Below are 20,176 nucleotides of genomic sequence, written 5' to 3'. Positions count from 1 at the left end.
GTGTCAATGCAGTGCTGAGAATGATCCACCACCCAAATAATACCTGCTCTGTGGTGGTCCTGTGGGAGTCCTGACCATTGAAGAACAGGGTAAAAGCAGGTAAAAAAGCATATAGAGAAATAGAAGGACTACAGTCAGTAATTGTAGAACTACAAAGTGCTTCTATATGGTAAGTGGAACTGATAAAATGGACAGTGAGTGTAGAAACAAGGAGGTGGTTTTAATGTTATGGCTGATCAGTGTACATGTATTTTACATGTGTATGCAGTGTATAAACCTTTATCGTCTACTGTGTGTGCTTTTTTTCTGAAAGGAGGATGATGTGCAGTTTGTGGACTATCGTAAATCCCTCTACGTGTCGCTATACATTTCTGTCAGACAGAATTTATGTGATGAGATGAGATCCGAACTGTCCGGTGTTTGACGTGAACATCCCTCATGCAGCCGTATTTTGTTTTCACCCCGTCAGAATCAGTCATATTAAACAGCACCGACTGTGAATCCGCTGACACGGACAGCGAAACGCAAGATGTTTGACACGTGTCAAGACTTTCCGCTGTCTCGGCAGTGCTGTGTTAAAGAATAAAAATAATAAAAGAGATTTACATTCAATTAAAAAAGCCTGATTGAAAAAAAAACTTTTCTATAAAAGCCAAACGTTTCATCAAGAATCCAATTACCTCCTCCTGAAGAAGAAGGGAATAACGAGTTTTCCAAGAATGTTACTGTTAATGATGGACCTGGAGTGGAATAACTCATGCCAATTAACCCTTTTCATTTGATTTAGATGGACTAGATAATGTTTCACAATATCAATTACACGACAAGCTTTGAACGCAGAATCTTAATGATGAAAAGAGATAAGAGAGAAGCCTAATTAATGCCTCCCCACCACTTTTTCATTTTAGACATTAATTAGCCCGGGCAAATCACATTTCTAGGTCAAGAGTATACGCTGCTCGCTTGGGCCATCATTAAAGGTGACATTCAAAAGGTCCACCGATGCTTTATGTCGACTATGAACAATTTAAAAAGGACTAAATGTGAAACAGCTGACAAGCTTTTTATTCATTGTCCTTGTCCACAATTTTCTGTATTTATTTCATTTTTGTGTTCAATTTTTGCTTAACGTACTTTCTTGTTAGTTATGTAGTTGCTGTTATAACTTCTGAAGATTCATAGAGCTGCCAGTGGGTCCAAAAGCAATATACACCGATTAGGCATAACATTAAAACCACCTCCTTGTTTTTACACTCACTGCCCATTTTATCAGCTCCACTTAGCATATAGAAGCACTTTGTAGTTCTACAATTACTGACTGTAGTCCATCTGTTTCTCTGCATGCTTTGTTAGCCCCCTTTCGCCCTGTTCCTCAGTGGTCAGGACCCCCACAGGACCACCACAGAGCAGGTATTATTTAGGTGGTGGATCATTCTCAGCACTGCAGTGACACTGACATGGTGGTGGTGTGTTAGTGTGTGTTGTGCTGGTATGAATGGATCAGACACAGCAGCGCTGCTGGAGTTTTTAAACACCTCACTGTCACTGCTGGACTGAGAATAGTCCACCAACCAAGAACATCCAGCCAACAGCGCCTCGTGGGCAGCGTCCTGTGACCACTGATGAAGGTCTAGAAGATGACCAACTCAAACAGCAGCAATAGATGAGCGATCGTCTCTGACTTTACATCTACAAGGTGGACCAACTAGGTAGGAGGGTCTAACAGAGTGGACAGTGAGTGGACACGGTACTTAAAAACTTCAGCAGTGCTGCTGTGTCTGATCCACTCATACCAGCACAACACACACTAACACACCACCACCATGTCATTATCAATGCAGTGCTGAGAATGATCCACCACCTAAATAATACCTGCTCTGTGGTGGTCCTGTGGGAGTCCTGACTATTGAAGAACAGCAGGTGAAAGCAGGTTAAAAAGTATGTAGAGAAACAGATGGACTACAGTCAGTAATTGTAGAACTACAAGGTGCTTCTATATGGTATATAAGTGGAGCTGATAAAATGGACAGTGAGTGTAGAAACCAGGAGGTGGTTTTAATGTTATGGCTGATTGGTGTAAATATATTAAGTGCTATTTACATCTATGGCATTTAGCAGATGCTCTTACCCAATGCGACTTATAGCTGTGACCAAGTTGTGACCAACTAGGCAGTGATGGGGGCTTCAAGCGGCAACTCTCTAATTACTAGCCCTGTACATTAACCACTGATCTACCATTGCCCTCTTGGTTGCAGATAGTATGTATGTGATGGTAGTGCTGAGATTTTAATGATTTCTGAACTGTTTCTTGTTTGCTTGTTTTTTTGCAAAGACATATTTTAAATTTTCCTTTTTTAAACTAGCACATACACCGACAAGGCATAAGATTATGAGCACTGACAGAGGAAGTGAATAACACTGATAATCTCTTCATCACGGCACCTGTTAGTGGGTGGGATATATTAGGCAGCAAGTGAACATTTTATCCTCAAAGTTGATGTTAGAACTAGGAAAAATGGGTGAGTGTGAGGATTTGAGCGAGTTTGACAAGGGCCAAATTGTGATGGCTAGACGACTGGGTCAGAGCATCTCTAAAACTGCAGCTCTTGCGGGGTGTTTCCGGTCTGCAGCGGTCAGTATCTATCAAAAGTGGTCCAAGGAAGGAACAGTGGTAAACCGGCGACAGGGTCATGGGTGGCCAAGGCTCATTGATGCATGTGTGGTCCAATCCAACAGACGAGCTACTGTAGCTCAAACTGCTGAAGAAGTTAATGCTGGTTCTGATAGAAAGGTGTCAGAATACACAGTGCAGCACAGTTGCAGAGCTGTTTTGGCAGCAAAAGGGGGACCAACACAATATTAGAAAGGTGGTCATAATGTTATGCCTGATCGGTTTGTGTGTGGAGGCTAAATGATCAAAATGTAATAAATTATAGGAATGATATGCTTTCAAAATTTGGGGAAGACCCTTTCAAGTTCCAGCATTACTGTGACCCAGTGCACAAAGCGACGTCCATAAAGACACGGGTTGATGAGTTTAGAGTTTAGGAGCGTCCTAAACTCAAACTCACTGAACACCTTTCAGATAAATAGGTACGTTACTTGCAAATTTCATCCAACGTCATGGCCCAACCTCACAAATCCTTTTTTTTTACTAAATGGGCTGAGACTCTGACAGACACTCCAAAATCTTATAAAATCCTTCCCAGAGAGTGTGAAAGAGTGTGTCAAGCAAGCTCATTATTAGGTGTTCACATACTTTTGACCCTTAATTTGCTGCCTACATTTGCTTAGAAATGACTCTGTGTGACATCCTCGACGTCGAGCTCTATGCAGAGCTTCCAAGACTTTCTCATTGTTGTGCTTGTGGCTCAGTCTTATAGATGCAGTCAAACTAGGCCTATTTATATAGGCAGAAAGCACCAGCTGTTCAATGAGAGTGAAATGTTAAGTGAAATGGGCTAAGAAGAATTAGTTTAACCCCTCAGTCACAGAAGAGGTTGCAGGAATGCCATATCAAGGGGTCGACACAAAATGATTTTTTACAGTTTTAATGCTGGATGCCCTTCATGAAGCAACCATCCTATTTTTATCCAGGCTTGGGACCAGCACTAAGAGCGGACTGACAAGTGCACCCGCAGTGACCAGGCTACTCCCCCTCTCCCCAAGAGATTAGCCAATCATGTCCGTGCAGGCACCCGACTGGCCGACAGCACTGCTGAAATTTAAACCCTGGATCTCAGCGATAGTGTGCTTGCATGCTTTATAGCTCCTCCACCCGATTGCCGGCATTTAAATCTCTTACAAGTGTACGTAAACTTCTGACTTCTGCATTATTATTATTGTTATTAATCTGTAAAGTGCTGCTGTCACTTCTGCGGATTTGATTTTGACACCTTGCTGCAGATAGATGAGATAATCTACTGCAATCAGACAATATACGTCTTGATGATGAAAACCAGCAGATCTATTGGGGCTGTCAGGCGGGCGGGTGGATGTATGAGTTCAGGTGATGCTCGGCTCTGCGTGCTGATGCCCATCAATCTGCTGCTTGGAGCTTTTATTCAGCACTCTGATAGTCACTGATGCCCACTGTGCACTTTGCAGTTAATTTGCAGGCGTGACAGTGATGTTCGGCTGGACATGCAGCAATTAAATTCAGCGTGACAAGCCCGTTTGTGCTCTTCACCCAGGAAAACACTATAAACTACACGCCAATGAAACCTTTCTCATTTATCTCCAGTGCAAATTCTCCACTGCTGAAGTAATGCTGACATGGGGAGGTTAACTGTTGCACTGCTGGAATGAACCTGCAGTTAATATTCACCCAGTATTAATCAACACCTGACTCATTTAACAATTCATTAATTATTGAATTCATTCATACAATACATCAGTTATCTGTTATCTGGAATCGATTTTCAATTTGCTAAAGCTGTAGCTCATCACTTCAGTTTCATCTGATTACCCTGACAGTTGCTGTAAAAGGATCAAGCATATGCTCCAGAGTTCAAAAGCTTAAAATTACATTATATTCACTTCATATTTATGTTTACCATCTCTTTACCCTGGTCAGGTTTGTGGTGGGTCCAGTTTCCCCAAAATCACTGGGCGTGATGCAATAACACATCCGGAACAAGGTGCCAATACATTGCGGGGCCCCCCTCCTAAAAAACAGCCAATCATGTCCGTACACAGATGCCCAACTTATCAAAAGCATCGCTGGGGAATCGAAATCAAAACCCAGCGGTAGTGGGCTAGTATAATTTAGTGCTGTGCCACCTAAACAATTATATTACAAATTAAATATTACAAACAGTTGACATTATTATTATTTCTGCAATGGATTGGCACCCTGTTGTGGGTATTCATGCCTTGCGCCCAGTGTTTCCTGGTGACACTGGACCCACCATGGTTCTGACCAGGGTAAAGCGATTGAAAATTAATAAAAAATGAAATGAAATGAAATTGAATTAATAGTCCTGTTAGTAAGGAGTGTTGAAGAACTGGTGTCCACATGCTCTTGGACAAGAGTGCATCGTTTTTCAGCTAATGAATGAATGTAACACCTTGTTAAAAAAAGAAGTGGGGGTCAAAAGTATACATACACTGTGGGCAGTGGTAGCTCAGCAGTTAAGGTACTGGACTATTGATCAGATTTGCCACTGTTGGGCCCATTAGCAAGGTCCTTAACCCTCAATTGATTGCGCTGTATTCTGTCACTATTTAGAACGTCTGCTAAATGCTGTAACGTAACGCATCATATTCTTGAGCAAAGTAACACGTTCTATAAAATAATTTAACTTTGTGATTAAGATTGACTCCAGCCAGAACACTTAGGCAAGGCTGGGAAGAGAACCTGCTACATTTAGCTGAGAAAATGTGTCAGATGTAATACAGATGCATCAAAAACAGCTCTGCCTTAAATTGGTGGATTATAAGTGACACGGTCCAAATGCTGCCATAGAAAAAATAAAACCTGGTTCCTGCCTTCCTGTGCATTTGGATGCTTTTTCTTTTCCTATGTATGAAGAAAAAAAATTCTGTCATGCTGTAATGTGATAATTTTCAAACAGGGCTTTTTTTCTTGCATGACATCTAAATGCACAAATATTATTATTATTACTATTATTATTATTGTTATTATTATTATTATTGTTATTATTGTTATTATTATTACTATTATTATTGTTATTCTTGTATTATTATTATTATTACTATTATTATTGTATTATTATTACTATGATTATCGTTGTTATTATTACTATTATTATTGTTATTATTATTGTTGTTGTTGTTGGTACTATCATTTTATTATTGTTCTAATTACATAATTATTATGGTTGTAGTTATTATTATTAATATTATTACTTTCATTTTTGTTATTGATTAGTTGTTGTTGTTGTTAATATCTTTTATTATTGTTACTATTACATAATTATTATTGTTGTAGTTATTATTTGTATTACTATTATATTATTGCATTATTATTATTAATATTATTATGTCAAATTAAAAATGCATTACAATTTGCAGAATTGTTGTATTTAAGTTGTTCCTGTAGAACATTTATTAGCAATTTTTTTGCTTTTAAAATCAACAAAACATGAAATTTGCACATAATTGTATTTACCAAATATTAGGTTTGAATCACAGGTTAGGTTTGAATATTAGGTTGAAAACACATACGGGTTTCAAATTCTAAATGGTTTCTGTTTCACATCTAGAGGTAAGACCGCAAAAAATAATAATAAATAGACTCGAGTCCCTGCTGTGCAGAATAATCCTCATATCATATTTTTTCTATCTGAATCCAGATCCCTCCGTTCTCTCTTTCTGTTGGCTTCTCTAAGCTCCGTGGTTGTTTTACTGTAATAAATGGTTTAGTGCCACATTTGGTCAGCAGGGGGCAGTGTGGGTGAAGATCTGTGTTTATTGAAAGAGAAACCAGCTCACAGTGCTACAGCCTGTACCAAATCCCAAATGCCTCCTTACTCCAAATGAAAAAACCTTATATAGGCTAAGAAATGATGGCTACTGCTCTGTATGTAGGACACTATATGTATCATAGCAAGTATTTTGGGATTTACTCCCTACCTAAGTACCCTACACAGGTTATAAAATGCTTTCTACATCATTTGTACTGCAAGTGGCGTGGTGACGCCGCTGTTACAGTGGGTGCCGCGCAGCATTTGGTTTTTGTAGAGCTGAGTTCAATCCTCGCCTGCGGTTTGTAGAAGGTTTGACGTTATTCTGCTCTTTTTGTGTACGTGTGAGTTCTCTGGCTTCATCCCAAATCTTCAAGACATGTAAAAGGTACAAACCCATTGTGTAACATGTAAAAGGAATCTGTGATTTAATTCTCTAGACTCTTTATTTAACTGACAAAGGTAAAAAGAAAATATTTCCAATGTTTTCACTGATCAACGTCATTGTATTCTTCAAATAACTTCATTTAAAACGTAATGCCTGCAACACACTCCAAAATAGTTGGGACAGAAGCAAAATAAGAACGAAAAGTGTATATAATATTCAAATTACAGTGTTCCACGATTGGGTATTAAAGGAGGATCCACTAAATGTTCAGTCTTTACAAGCAATGATGGGTCGTGGCTCACCACTGTGTTCCAAACTTTCAGAAAGAACATTTCTCTATGTAAGATTGCAAATAATTTAGTTGTTTACCATCTACTGTACATAATGTTGTGAATAGATTCAGGGAATCTGGGGAGATCTCTGTCTGTGTAGGACAAAACTGGAACCACTTTTTGAGCTCTCAGACAGCACTGCATGAGAAACCGTCATGGTACTGTAATAAATATAGCCATTTGGCCTTGGGAGTACTTCAGAAAACCATTGACACTCAACACAGTTCACCGCCGAAACACTATTACACCAACAGAAACATCAATTCTATGAGTTCTCTGGGCTCGAGCTCATCTCAGATGGTCCAAAACAGTGGAAGTGTGCTGTGGTCAGACGAGTCCATGGTTCAGCTTGTTCTCAGGAAAAACGGACGTTGACTTTTGTGTGCTGAAGATGAAAAGTACCATCCAGATTGTTATCAATGAAAGGTGCAAAAGTCAACATCTGTCATAAAATGTGGGTGCATCAGAGCCCATGTCATGCGTGACCTGTATATGTGTGAAGGTACCATTGATGTGGAGGCATTTAAACTGGGATGTTAGAGAGAGACACATGCTGACGATGCTTACAATGATGTCTTTCAGGCGATGTCAGGCCTCATTCTGTACATGCTACAACAGCGTGGCCTTATAGACACAGAGTGCAGGCGCTTGACTGGTTAGCCTGCAGTCCAGATGTGTTTCTATGAAAATATAAAAATATATGACACATCAGGAAGATGAGAATCAGAAAACAGTGACCACAGACTGTTGAGCAGCTGAAGTCTCAGGGAACACAGGGGTAAATGCACCTCTGTCCCAACTTTTTTAAAATATATTTTGTTTACGCATTTTCTCCCCTTTTTCTCCTGACTTTTAGCACGTCCAATTGCCCAATTGCATCATGCTTCCTCTCCACTAATGGCAACCCCCTCTCTGATTTGAAGAGAATGAAGGTAACCCATGCCCAATCCGACACGTGGGCAGCAGCAGTATGCTTTTTTTTACCCACACTAGGCGAGTGCATATATGCGAATCAGCCTTGTGTACGGAGAGACACACCCTGATCCGCACTCTTTCCCCGCCTCTGTGCAGGCGTCATCAATCAGCCAGCAGAGGTCGTAGTGCATCAGTTATGAGGAGTGTCCCTATCCGGCTTAATGCCCCACCCCTATACGAACAACAGGCCAGTCATTGTTTATGTGGCCGCTCAGCCCAGCCGGATGGCAGAGCTGAGATTCAATACGATGTATTCGAGATCCCAGCTCTGGTTGCAGCATGTGTTTTTACCGCTGCGCCACCTGAGCAGCCTGTCCCAACTTTTTGGAGTGTTATGCAAGCATCTAATTTAAAAATGGTTAGCCGCTCAGGTGGCGCAGCGGTAAAAACACACGCTGGAACCAGACAGCACCTGCCGGCTAAGGCTGAGCGGCCCCATGAACAACGATTGGCCTGTTGTTCAGATATGGGCGGGACTAAGCCGGATGGGGTCTCTCTCCCATGACTGCTGCAATTACAACCTCTGCTGGCTGATTGATGGCGTCTGCACAGAGATGAGAAAAGAGTGCTCTCAGGGTGTGTCTCTACGTACACGCAGCTAGGCTGCACTGCACTCGTCAAAGTGCTGGTGATGAGATGCATGCGGCATACAACATGAAAAAATACAACATGGTTGATTCATAAAAAAACACATTAGAAATTACTCACTCTCTGAGTACACTAAAAATAAACTGGCTGAAGCACCATTTATGCCCACAAAAGTAACTTTCTGTAAAAAAAGTAAAGAAAAAAAAAAAAGTAAAGAAAGACTGGAGGTAGTGAAATTATTTGTTGGTCCCAGGATGCAGGACTCTTTAGGATCCACATTAATGTATGAAGTTCTAGATAAAATAATAGTTCCTACTCCAAACGCAGAGAGTTATAAATCTAATGTGAGGCTATTTCTTCTACTTAGGTATGCTACACTGGTTATGAGATAATAGTCTCCACACCACATGTGATTCACTGGATGTACCATAGGGAGAGATTTGGCTCTCAGATTCCAGCTCCCTAGCTAAATACCTTACATGGCTTATAAAGAATGACTTCTACACCCTATAAAGTGAATTAGATGTCGTGAATGGGGAGTGAAATGGAAGAGAAATGGAACTAAAACAATCCTGCCGTGTGAAACCTCATCTGATTTGAGTTGCTACATTTGATTAGCATCCTGCAGCAGCTCAGAAGCATTTCGAGGCAGGAGCGAGATTGATGTGAGTGCTTGTGTAGTCGAGAGCCTAAATAAACGTCCGACTGTGTGGCGCTCGGTCGCCGGGTCAGCGCGGTCTTTCTGAGCGCGCTTGTCGGGTGAGCAATGACTCGGCTACTCTCTGATGTAGGAAAATAAACCTCTCAGATCTGACATGCCGGCCCTGCTCGAGGACGGGAAAGGCCAAACAGCAATCAGCCACCTCCCTCTGGGGCTATAGGGTTCCAACTATTGGGAAGAAACATACCATGCCCTCGCCGAGTGGGAACACGGGGAAAATATTTATATACTCGGAGAAACGCAGCGATGAGCAGTGCTCACTTTATACATGTGCTCAGGTCCTTTTATCAGACAACAGTGTATAAAGAGACGGGTTTTACAAACTCAGGTACTGAAAAACATAAATGAACAGAAAATGAAATGTTCATGTTTAGGGTCCTAAAGTTACCTTCCTTGGTTTATGACTAACATAACAAATGAGTATTTATTTCCATCTTGTCTGAAATTAGATACCAACTCATTCACCCACATCAGTTTGGATTAGTCATTATACACTATATGGGCAAAAATATTGGGACACCCCTGCTAACTATGCAATTCATGTGTTCCAGCCTCAACAGTTGCTAGCAGGTGTAATACATCAATTAAATAAAGGAATTTTTATGCTGTCAACTTTGCAGCATCAGTTTAGGGAAGGCTGTTTCCTGTTCCAGCATGACTGTACTCCTGTGCACAAAGCAAAGTCTATAAGACATGAAGAAAAGCTTGATTTGGGCAGCCTTGGAATTAACTGGACACCATTTGAGGCTTTATTGACCAACATTAAGCATGCTGTACAAATGCTCTTTTGGTGAATGAGCACAGATTTCCACAAACATAGTTCAAAGTTTTGTTTTACATAGAGGTCACTTTGTTTTAATACCATTTGTTTTTTAAATGGGATGTCCAACAAGCTTATGGTCAGGTGTCCAAATACTTGGCCATGTAGTGAATATAGTGTTGTACAATAATACTTGTGTACTTTAATACTTAATTTAAATACTTGTGTAATTTAAATACTTGTGTGCTTTAATACATTTTGCTTTAATGTATCTTGAGCTGCTGCAATAACTGACTTTCCCTAAGGGATTAATAAAGTTATCTATCTATCCATCCATCCATCCATCCATCCATCCATCCATCCACGAAATCTGTGTATCTATCTATCTATCTATCTATCTATCTATCTATCTATCTATCTATCTATCTATCTATCTATCTATCTATCTATCTATCTATCTATCTATCTATCTATCTATCTATCTATCTATCTATCTATCTATCCGTCTGTCCGTCTGTCCGTCCATCCATCTGTGTACCTGTCTATCTGTCTATCTATCTATTGGTCTGCCTGTTTGTCCGTCCGTCCATCCATCCATCCATCCGTCCGTTTATCCATCCATCCATCCATGTATATATCTATCTATCAGCTTAGATCCCATTGTAATGTTTTTGTTTTTATTGTGTTATCTAGATATTTGTAATTACTTAAGTCCTTAAGTCCTTAAGTACTTAAGTTCCTTTCCTAGTTCCTCTGATGCTTCCTGTATTGTTACCATTAGCCGTGGGTTCATGCTTGAAATCAACTTGGAGAACCAAATCAGGTTTTATATTTACACAAAGTGTAAGTTTTATATCTAAAACACACAATTAAAAAAAACTTTTGGAACATTCAGTAATTATTTGGTAACTAAATATGCCAGTTGTAATTGTGAATGTTCTCTTCAGCACTAGCTGTTCAACCGTCCTGGGTCTTTGTTGTTGTATATTGTGCTTTAAAATGCATCATGCATTTTTAATGGAAGACAGGTTGGACTGCAGGCAGGCCGGTCTAGCACCTGCACTTTTGCAATAGGATTCATACTAATTCAGACTCCTAAGTGAATGGGAATGAAATCGCTCTGTTTTTAAAATGTAATTATTTGTAGTTAGGTAAGGTAAAACTGTCATAGTACGCACTTCTGTCATTTTGATTTTGAACTTTTGTGAACGTGAGCACTTTAAAGGTTATCATCTGAGCATCTCTGTAAAGGTCAACACATCAGAGCAGCTATGGGTCTCAGATGCAAATTTCACCAGTCAAAGTTCAACAATTTGTAATCTGCACATTTATGTAGCAGCAGTTAACATTGCTGAATCGCTTTCCACAAAAAATCTTGTTGAAATGAGTGTTAATTTGCACGCAGGACTTGGACTTCATATTAAGAAATGTCATTAAACCTAATTGGTTTTGCTTCTGGCTGAAAGTAGTATTGAGAGGAATTGGATTATTGAGTGACTCATGAAGAGCCAGAGTTTTTACCATCGATACATATAAACCTGTTGATTGAATTTCATCTTTAGGGTGTTTGATTTTTTTCAGTACGTAAACACAGTCATTAAGGAAAACGGGGATTCGACTTACTGTATTCCTGGCTGGTTAATTAATCTGCCAAAGTCAAGCCTGATTCCATTGTTTCATCAACACTGAGCTACAAAACACGACTGGTTTATGCATGAAGGTGTTAAAATTTGATAAAGGTGTTAAACTCAGGAATTGCAGTATTTGATGTGACAGTATAGCAGCTCTCACCTCCTGCAGTTCCAATCTGCACAACTGCTTTACATCATTGCCTAATTCCCACAGCTGGGGGATTTTTAATGATTTACGTTTTAACGTAATGAGGAACCAGGGCCGAGTCAGAGAGGGGCACGGGAGAAGGCGAGCCCGGCGTCTGCGATCAGTCTTCCTCCCTCAGTCGCTCCGTCTCGTCCCTCCGGTCACATCTGCATGAGTTTGTTTTATAAAGCCTGCCCCCTCTCTCTCGTCGCTCCACCTCACCCCAGGTTAATGGTGCTCTTTTAAAATTAACGACCCCTAAAGATATACAAGCTCTCCGAGTTAGGGCCGTGATATATGATTTTCTCTTCCTAATTACCGCAAGGCCACCGTTCCTCACATATGAAAAGAATAACAGCAGCTTTTGTTTTTGTAGGCTTGACTTGCTTGTTGTGAGAGTCTGTGAGAATGTAGTCACAGACCTGAGAACACAAACTGATATCAACAGCTAGTGCCAACAAAAGGTTTTGCTGATACGTCTCCTCAAACGTAGGTCTGAGAGCAGCTGATGTTGAGAAGCCTGGAGCTGTTATTGTTCATCAGAGCAGTTGGAGGTTCTTAGCTGTCCAGTAAACAACAGGGTGGGTAGTAAATACGCAGTAGTTATGAGTGAAAACACATCTTTTTTGATGAATACTAAATGCTTAATGAAAAAAGTGCCTCTATTTAATAAAAACACCAAAAGCCTGTCAGATTTTCATGTCTAACTGCTTTTTTTGGTTCATGAAGCCATATTAGGGCTTTGGTATGCCATTGGTTAGGGTACTGGACTAGTGATCAGAGGGTTGCTGGTTCAAGCACAATGACAATCAAGTTGTTTAGAACTGTAAGTCGACTTGGATAAAAGTATCTGCTAAATTAAGCTCTTTTATTTTATAATATGTTTACAATGAGAGAAAGATTTATATAAAATTGTAAGTTATATATATATATATATATATATATATATATATATATATATATATATATATATATTAGGGAAAATAAAATAAATAAAAAATAAATAAAATAATAAATAATAAAAAAATAAAATAAAGTATTTGTTCTTATTTTTTATTTATCAAAATAATGAATGCCATTTTATTTCTGAGGTAGGTACAAACTATGCAAAACAATTTTGAAAAAAACTGACTTTGGCAACCAGGCGTATAGCGCCAGTGACGTCAACCAGGCAAGGTGTATTGCACCAGTGATTAAAAATATATATATAAAAAAAATAATAGCACAATTTTTTATAACTTTACATGCAATAATTCCTTGAAGATTATTGTTTACAAAAAAAATTTTGACTTTGAGTATTGAGGAGGCAGCATTGAGGTTTAAACATGAATTAACCCCACCTGTAGGATGTCTTGTACAATGCAACCAAATGATATTTGTACAAAGATTCATGCCTTTATATAAGCACAGGAGAGGAGACGAAACAAACATTCACTGTACATCTGCATAGCTGAATTTTCTTCCATATCCTGATACAAAATCCGATGTCAATTTCTGTTCGAAGTATTATAATTATAAAAGCATCTGTGTTCAATAAATATTGGTCCAACAAATTTCAAAGCAAGACACATTTTTTCCTTTTTCTCCCAGTGTAGTCATATCTAATTACACCAATTACAACCTGGCCGAGGACTGCTGTACCTACCACACTCTCCCTCTGACACATGTGTAGTGCGAACCTCTACTTTTCACCTGCCTGAGGCGGGCTCACACAGAGATCAGAAATCAATATTGCTATCCATTATTCCCTGTCTCTATGGAGGCGCCACAGCCAGCCAGCAGAGGCCGTAATGAATCCCTTTGGACCTTCCACCCGGCAAACACTAGCAAATCATGTCTGTGTGTAGATGCCCGGCTGGTCGATAGCTGAGCTGAGATTTGAACCTAAGAGCCGACATCCTTGGTAACAATGATTGAAATAAAGATCATGAAAATGTGATTGTTACATTATCTGTGGTCTCGTCTTTTTCACCACTTTTTTATATGATGATATTTGATGCTAAGTATTTTATAATGTAATAAAATAAAACATAAAATGGCTTATATGGAGTATTTAAAACTCTTAACTTAAGCGACTCTTAACTTTAATACTGCACCTCATGTGTCTACACAGAACCTAAACTTTTTCAGCAATGCTGATACATACAAATATATATCAGATGAATTGGTATGTCAGGGTCCTCAGATCAGCAGATAAGGATGTTGCTCTTCATTGTGATTAGAAAAATGAGTTCTTTATAAAAGAAAAAGACTAAAGATATTTTGAAACTGTATTGATTTGTGATTCTGTCACAGTTTTTCATCAGTCTGATATTTAACAGAAAGATTGTCGGCTGTGACTCCTGCCTTCAGAGATTCTCTCAAAAACGCTGATCAGAGCTTCATCTGAACGACGTATTTCACTGATTAAAAATAAATGACTGCTGAATTGACATGAGAGGCTCCTGGGTGACGTTTAAAACATATTCACTCTGTAAAGTGCGAGACGAGAAGATCTCTTGCTTTCCTGCCTCTTACTACAAACTTTTTCTGAAATTTCCTCTCCGAAGCTGACAGCTCCTCGTCCTCGGCGGATTCGATAGCATTCGAGGAGCGTCGGAGATCCACACAGAACAGAACGGGCTCCGGTGTGACGCAGCTCCTGCCTGATCTCCCATAATGCTTTGTCTTGATGAGACAGTGAAGAATGGCCTGCTGCCGACGTGTCAATATGAGCTCGGGAGAGGCTGGCATTTTTTATTTTTTCCTTTTTATTTAATCCCGTTTTTCCTTAAGATGATGGCACTTGTTACATTTTTGCTGGCTGCCTGTCAGCCTGACACGGCAATATATACCCCTCTCTTTCCTCCCGTCGCTCCCCCGGCCTTCCTGGTCGGTTTCATTTATTTCAAAACACCATTTCACACACGGCTGGCTTTAACAAGGCATTATACAGTGTAGAGGGGGAGTCCAAAGATAGAATCATGACAGATACAACATTTTTACCATGAAAATACAGAATATTGTAAACAGTCGACTTCATAAAGCTGGCAGGGTTTTTTTATTGACAGGCTTCTGATGGATGCATCACATTTATAACACAGGAATAAACTGTGAATGTATGTTACCGCTGGTGCCTCGTATCAGTGTAAATATAAGTAAAAGTACAAATATTTATTTGGCTTGGAATGTAATGTTTTACTTAACTAGGAGTATAAATGCAATTTTTAAAAAATATTTTACAGATTCTATCATTATTGTTTAAACACAACGGTTTGTACATATTATTAAATGATAGTATATTTTTTAAATGATAGTATATTTTTAAACTGTAATTTATTTTTTTAAATTATAGTATATTTTTAAAAATATACTACATTTTTAAAATGATAGTATCTTTTTTAAATTATACTATATTTTTTAAATTATACTATATTTTTAAATTATACTATATTTGTAAATTATAGTTTTTTTTTTTATTAAAGTATACTTTAAAATAATAGTATATTTTTAAATTATAGTATATTTTTTAATTATAGTATATCTTTTAAATTATACTATATTTTTTAAATTGTATATTTTTTTAATTATAGTATATTTTTAAATTATACTATATTTTTAAAATTATAGTATATTTTAAAATTATACTATATTGTTTTAAATTATATATATATATATATATATATATATACGTATATACGTATATATACAGTATATTAAAATTATACTATATTTTTAAATTATACTATATATTTTTTTAAATTATAGTTTATTTTTGAATTATACTCTATTTTTAAATTATAGTATATTTTTTAATTATACTATTTTTTTATTTTAGTATATATATTTTTAATTATAGTATATCTTTTAAATTATACTATATTTTTTAAATTGTAGTATATTTTTTAAATTGGAGTATATATTTTTTAATTATAGTATATCTTTTAAATTATAGTAAATTTTTTATATGATAGTATATTTTTTAAATGATAGTATATTTTTTAAATTATAGTATATTTTTTAAATTATAGTATATTTTTAAATTATAGTATATTTTTTAAATAATAGTAAATATTTTTAATTATAGTATATCTTTTAAATTATACTATATTTTTTAAATTGTAGTATATTTTTTAAATTGTAGTATATATTTTTTAATTATAGTATATCTTTTAAATTATAGTAAATTTTTTAAATTATAGTATATTTTTTAAATTATAGTATATTTTAAATTATAGTATATTTTTTAAATTATAGTATATTTCTTAAATTATAGTATATTTTTTAAATGATAGTATATATTTTAAATTATAGTATATTTTTAAACTGTAGTTTATTTTTTTTAATTATAGTATATTTTTAAAAATAAACTACATTTTAAAAATGATAGTATATTTTTTAAATTATACTATATTTTTTAAATTATACTATTTTTTTTAAATTATACTATATTTGTAAATTATGGTTTTTTTAAATTATAGTATACCTTTAAAGGATAGTATATTTTTTAATTATAGTATATTTTTTAATTATAGTATATCTTTTAAATTATACTATATTTGTTAAATTGTATATTTCTTTAATTATAGTATATCTTTTAAATTATAGTAAATTTTTTTAATTATAGTATATTTTTTAAATTATAGTATATTTTAAATTACAGAATATTTTTTAAATTATAGTATATTTCTTAAGTTATAGTATATTTTTAAATTATAGTATATTTTTTAAATTATAGTATATTTTTTAAATTATAGTATATTTTTAAATTAGAGTAATTTTTTTAAATTATGGTATATTTTTTTAATTATAGTATATATTTTTTAAATTAGAGTATATTTTTAAATAATAGCACATTTTTTAAATTATAGTATATTTTTTAAATTATAGTATATTGTTTTAAGTTATAGTATTTTTTTAAATTATAGTACATTTTTTAAATTATAGTATATTTTTTAAATTATAGTATATTGTTTTAGGTTATAGTATATTTTTAAATTATAGTATATTTTTTAAATTATAGTATATTTTTTAAATTATAGTATATTTTTTAGTTATAGTACATTTTTTAAATTATAGTATATTTTTTAAATTATAGTATATTGTTTTAGGTTATAGTATATTTTTAAATTATAGTATATTTTTTTAATTATAATATGTTTTTTTAATTATAGTATACTTTTTAATCAATCAGTGCCCTTCAACAGTCAAATATTATGCAGAATTAATTCTGAATTATTTCTTAATAATATTTATATTATAATTTTTTCATTCATTTACATTTACTTCCTGTACATTAACAGACCTTTAAAGATGAGTCTATTAACAATCTATAAGCACCCAGTTAATTTTCTTAAGACGTATTTATTAATTATTATGTATTTTATTATTTTTTGTAAACAGTTAGTCTCTTACTGTATTATTAACCTCATAAACAAAGTCCACATTTATTGTCATTTCAGCTACATTGTACTGTAAATCCAAGTTCTTCCAGGACCAAGCTCCACAAAAAAAAACAACAACGCTGGACTACGTCAAATGCAAATGTGCAATCACAAGTGCAAAAAATACAGTAAATACACAAACAGGACAAAAGACACAGTAAACACAGTAGGAAAGTGAAGACACAGACACAGTACATGCTGCTCAATGTTCATATGTTTAAAGACCGTGCCGAGGTGTGTAGCATGCTGTGACACATGAGGTGTTCAGCAAACACCTTAACAGCTTAGATCACACATGAAGCTACAGCAGTAACACTTACTGAGATAAATATAACAAATACTGTATTTTTATACTACAGTATATTCATGTAAATGTTCTTTAATGTGTGTGTGTGTCAGGTGCAGGGGTGGGTATCAGTTTTAGTGTGTGTGGGTTTGTGGGGTTAACAGTTCATTTCTGGCTGAGGAAGCTGATGGCCTGGGGGAGGAAGCTGTTGCACAGACTGGCAGTGACGGCCTGGATGCTCCGGTACCTTTTGCCAGACGGCGGTAGGAACTAAAAATTTTGTTTGGGTTGGGTGGGGTCAATGTGTGTGATAAATATTCAGGATGGAGGAAAGAGGGACCCTGATGATCTCATCTGCTGTCCTCAACTCCTATCCCATCTTTTTACTAGCTACCAACGAGCGCCTACCTTTCTTCAGTGGTTGACCAGACAGGACTTCAGTGGGGTTGAGGTCAGGAATCTGTGCAGGCCACTTAAGTTCCTTTAAACCAAACCATGTCTGTTTGGATCTTGCTTTGTGCACAAAGATACAGTCATGCTGGAAGAGGAAAGAGCCTTCCCAAACTGATCCCTTAAAACTGGAAGCACATAAGCAACCTAGTAGCAATGGAGGTGACTGAAAGACCTGAAGAAAAGTTCCTGCACAGAGCCCTGACATCAGCACCACTGAACATCTTTGGAATGAACTGGAACATCAATTGAGGCTTTCTTGACCAACATCAGTGCCCAGCCATACAAATGCTCTTTTGACTGAATTTAGAGTGGTTATTGTTATAGCTGGAAAGGTCACATAGAGATCACTGTATTTTAATACAATTTGTTTTTTTCAATGGAATGTCCAACAAGCTCATGGTCAGGTGTCCGAATACTTTTGGCTATATAGTGTATCATTTTATCTCAGCTTTTTATTTCAATTGTAGAGAACCACTTAAGTGAGTTAATTTCACCCACAAACAAACTCAGGTTCTATCGTTAAATTTTATAACGATCGTGAAAATTGACGAGGTCTGGCGCAAATCCTCATATTCTCACTTTATTACAAACAAACCAACACTTCCTCTGCAACGCTTCAGTATGTTCACCAGCATCTCCCACAGCAATTACGAGTCTGATTAACTGGGATAAACTGGGGTTTTTGTGAGCTGCTGATTATTCAGTTACACATCAACCTCCAGAAGAAGCAGAACTCACTCACTCACTTTCTTAACCGCGGGAGATTGAACCCAGGACCTTCTTGCTGTGAGGCAACAGTGCTACCCACCGAGCCGCCCTGAGCAGAACTTAACAGACAAATATCAGAAAGACTTTTTTCTTCCGTCTTTTTATTGATAACATTAAGAGCAAAACAAAAAACATGCTTCAAATAATTCTATAAAAGTTGTCTTAAAAACACAGAAAAAATAATAAAATAATTATTAAATAAATATTAAGTTACAGTAACAACCATTAAAAGTGACCACCATAAGAATAACAATAAGAATTAAAAAATAAATAATTAAATTAATAAGTAAATAAATAAGACCTAAATAAAAATATAATATTTAAAATAAATAAATACCAATAATAAATAAATAAAATAAAATAATTTACCTCTCATCCTCCCCACCTTCCTTGACCGACAACTCAGGAAGATTCTTAAAATGTTATGAAGGGTCGCCAGATCTTGTAAAATTTATCGAACTTGATCTTCTCCAGGCTAAAGGAAAAAAAATCACATCTTTTATTGATACTGCAAATTGAGTATCTGCCGATACCAATCCAATGCCGTCATTTCTCCTCTCAAACAACTAAGCAGCAATAATACATGTCTCAATGCACCATGGTTAAACTAGCTATCTAAATAACAATGCTCAGACTGTTAAACTAATATTCTAAAGGAATAAATACAGAAGCTACAACATCACACTTACACAAAACTGCTGTTTTTATTTTCACTTTTACACACAGAACATTTAGCAGCAGTTTTGGTTTGTTTAACAAAAGTGTCTACAATTGGAAGATGTGGATGTTAATCAAACGCGATGGACCGATTAGAATTGACGCAGAGTTGAGATTTTCCGTTAAAGTTCTGTCACGTTTTTAGATTATTAAAAACCAAAGTGCGCTTATTAAAAAACCCTGCTGGATTTTGAACAGGACGTCTGTGGCTAAACAGGAAACTATGTAGTTTGTTTTATTTCATAACACTGATGGATTAATTGTTGAGGATGTGAGAGATCTCTGAACCGGGACAAGATAGGTTTTCTTTAGTGAGCGATTTATCATTTATAAAGCGATTTTTACTGTGTTTAAACAGTGTTTTTAGATGTGGCAGTAGTAAATGATTTTTATTGTGTTTAAACAGTGTGTTTAGATGTGGCAGTAGTAGATGATTTTTTAAAATACTTAAAGTTGAAGTAGAGCAGTGTGTTTTAATTTCTGAATGGCTGTTGCGGATGAGTTGTACAGTAGATCAGT

Source organism: Trichomycterus rosablanca, chromosome 6, assembly GCF_030014385.1.
Source record: "Trichomycterus rosablanca isolate fTriRos1 chromosome 6, fTriRos1.hap1, whole genome shotgun sequence".
In the NCBI taxonomy this organism is placed as follows: Eukaryota; Metazoa; Chordata; class Actinopteri; order Siluriformes; family Trichomycteridae; genus Trichomycterus; species Trichomycterus rosablanca.
This window is presented reverse-complemented; position numbering follows the sequence as displayed.